Source organism: Macaca mulatta, chromosome 8 (genome assembly GCF_049350105.2).
Source record: "Macaca mulatta isolate MMU2019108-1 chromosome 8, T2T-MMU8v2.0, whole genome shotgun sequence".
NCBI classification, from domain to species: Eukaryota; Metazoa; Chordata; class Mammalia; order Primates; family Cercopithecidae; genus Macaca; species Macaca mulatta.
The window spans coordinates 90,777,676-90,780,868 of record NC_133413.1 but is presented as its reverse complement, the minus strand read 5'-3'; the positions used below and the strand labels follow the sequence as shown (position 1 = coordinate 90,780,868).

Genomic DNA, 3,193 nt, shown 5'->3' with positions numbered 1-3,193 from the left:
CTGCAGTGGGGCTGTGATCACCCCACTGCACTCCAGCCTGGGCAACAGAGCTAGATCCTGTCTCTAAAAAAGAAATTTAAAAAAAAATGTTAGGGATATGATTTGGTGAGTGATGCAGAGAGCCAAAAGAATGGGATGCAATTCCCTGGAAGCACAACTGCTACCTGTGGGAATCATCCTGGGAACTCCCCTATTATCTGGAGATGCCAAAGGGTGGCAGTGTCCAAACTGAGGGAGCACCCAAGTGCAGGGAGACAGAATGGGCGAATGGCAAACACTCGAGCCTCCAATGCTAGGGCCCTGGCTCTGCTCCCATGCTTTCTAAGATCTCTTACATAGCTGGGCATGGAGGCATGCCTATAATCCCAGCTACTCGGGAGGCTAAAGAAGGAGGTTCACTTGAGTCCAGGACTTCAAGACCAGCCTGAACAACATGTGTGTGTATTATTTTATTATTTATTTATTTTTGAGACGGAGTTTCGTTCTTGTTGCCCAGGATGGAGTGCAACGGCACGATCTCGGCTCACCGCAATCTCCGCCTTCCCGATTCAAGCCCTTCTCCTCCCTCAGCCTCCTAAGTAGCTGGGATTACAGGCATGTGCCACCATAACCGACTCATTTTTTTTTTTCTTTTTTTTTTTACAGGCGCCTGCCACCATGCCCGGCTAGTGTTTGTATTTTTAGTAGAGACGGGGTTTCACCTTGTTGGACAGGCTGGTCTCAAACTCCTGACCTCAGGCGATCCTCCCGCCTCAGCTTCCCAAAGTGCTGGGATTACAGCCGTGAGCCACCGCACCCGGCCTAATTTTGTATTGTTAGTAGAGAAGGGATTTCACCGTGTCAGCCAGACTGGTCTCGAAATCCTGACCTCAGGTAATCCACCTACCTCGGCCTCCCAAAGTGCTGGGATTACAGGCATGAGCCACCGGGCCCGGCCCTTAATACTATTTTTAAGTGACAACACATGTCATAGAAGTATTAACTATTGTTACTAGTACCAGTGCCTGTGCCTGTGACACTTTCCTTATCTGCTAATGATTAGAAAAATAAAAAGATGTGCTTTCCCAGGCGGTTGCCGAAGATGGCGGAGGTGCAGGTCCTAGTCCTCGATGGTCGAGGCCATCTCCTGGGCCTCCTGGTAGCCATCGTGGCTAAGGAGGTAATGCTGGGCTGGAAGGTGGTGGTCGTACGCTGCGAGGGCATCAACATTTCTGGCAATGTCTACAGAAACAAGTTGAAGTACTTGGCTTTCCTCCGCAAGCGGATGAACACCAACCCCTCACGAGGCCTCTACCACCTCCGGGCCCCAAGCTGCATCTTCTGGCGGACCGTGCGAGGCATGCGGCCCCACAAGGCCAGGGAGGCCAGGCCTCTCTGGACCGCCTCCAGGTGTTTGACCATGTCGGACCGCCTCGAGGTGTTTGACAGCATCCCACCACCCTACGACAAGAAAAAGTGGATGATGGTTCTTGCTGCTGTCAAGGTCGTGCGTCTGAAGCCTACAAGAAAGTTTCCCTATCTGGGGCGCCTGGTACATGAGGTTGGCTGGAAGTACCAGGCAGTGGCAGCTACCTTGGAGAAGAGGAAGGAAAAGGCCTAGATCCACTACCGGAAGAAGCAGCAAGGCATGAGGCTACGGAAACAGGCCGAGAAGAACATGGAGAAGAAAACTGACAAATACGCAGAAGTCCACAAGACCCATGGACTCCTGGTCTGAGCCCAATAAAGAATGTTAAATTCCAAAAAAAAAAAAAAAAAAAAAAGAAAGAAAGAAAAAAAAAGATATGGCTGGGCTCAAAGCCTCCAACCCCTGGGCTCAAGTGATCTACCCAGCCTCTGAAAGTATTGGGATTACAGGTGTGAGCCACCATGCCCAGCCATTATAAAACTTTTAAACCTAGTTTTTAAAATGTTTTAATTTTTAAGTTTTTTTTGAGATTAGGTTTAAAAGTTTTATAAGTGGTGTGATCACAGCTTACGGCAGCCTCGACCTCCTGGGCTCAAGAGATCCTCTAACTTAAGCCTCCTGAGTCGCTGGGACCACAGACAGGCACCACCACACACAGCTACTTTTTACATTTTTTTGTGGAGATGGGTTTTACTAAGTCTCCAGGCTGGTCTCGAACTCATGGACTCAAGCAATCCTCCTGCGTTGGCTCCCCAAAGTGTTGAGATTACAGGCATGAGCCACCATGCCCAGCCTAAAATTCGTTTTAACTAATAAAAAGGTTTTAGTGGGGAAAAAGTCAGTAATATAGCTGAGCATGGTGGTGTGCATCCCTGTGGTCTCAACTACTTGAAGGCTGAGGTGGACCAGGAGATCAAAGCTGCACCACTGTACTCCAGCCTGGGCAATAGAAAAAGACTCCTTGTCAAAAAAAAAAAAAAAAAAAAAAAAAAAGTCAGTGAGATACCACTATATATCAACAAGAATGGATATAAATTAAAAAGACTGACAATACCAAGTGTTGACAAAGATGTGGAGCCACTAGAACTCTTATTCATTGCTAGTGGGAATGCAAAAGGGGACAGCCACTTGTACGACAGTTGGAGTACCTTATAGTTAAACATACATTTAGCATATGGCCCAGTAATCCTTCTCCTAGATAATTATCCAAGTGAAATGAAAATATATGTCCACATAAACGTTCATACAGTAATATTCATAATAGTTAAAAACTAGAAACAATCCACATGTTCATTAAGAGAAGGGTATAGAAACAAACTGTGCTCTATTTACGAAACTAAATATTATGCAGCAATAAAAAGAAGTAAACTCTGACACATGCAACAACACAAAGGAATCTCAAAAAACATCATGCTGAGTGAAAGAAGCATAACACCAAAAAGCCATGCCATGTGATTCTATTTTTGTGAAGTTCTAGAACTTGACAAACTGATGGTGGAAATATTTGAAATACTGTTTGCTTCTGCAGTGATGGGAAGGAGAAAAAAAAGTCCAGGAGATTGAGGTAAAAAATTCCATGAAGATAGTTGGGCATAATGGCAAGTACCTGTAATCCTAGCACTTTGAGAGGCTGAGGTGGATGAATCACTAGAGCCCAGGAGTTCCAGACCAGCCTGGGTAACATAGGCAGACCCAATCTCTATAACAATTAAAATTTAAAAATCAACCTTGTGTGGTGGTGCATGCCTGAGGTGGGAGGATCCCTTGAGTCCAGGAGTTTGAGGC

The 3,193-nt window shown here is 46.0% G+C and overlaps 1 pseudogene across 1 annotated transcript; it reads left to right on the top strand.

Moving 5' to 3' along the window:
• Positions 1-1,059: 1,059 nt before the first annotated feature.
• LOC700008 (large ribosomal subunit protein uL13 pseudogene) lies at positions 1,060-2,109 on the top strand (annotated as a pseudogene). Its single transcript, XR_013397312.1, has one exon. The product of XR_013397312.1 is annotated as a large ribosomal subunit protein uL13 pseudogene (transcript).
• Positions 2,110-3,193: the final 1,084 nt, after the last annotated feature.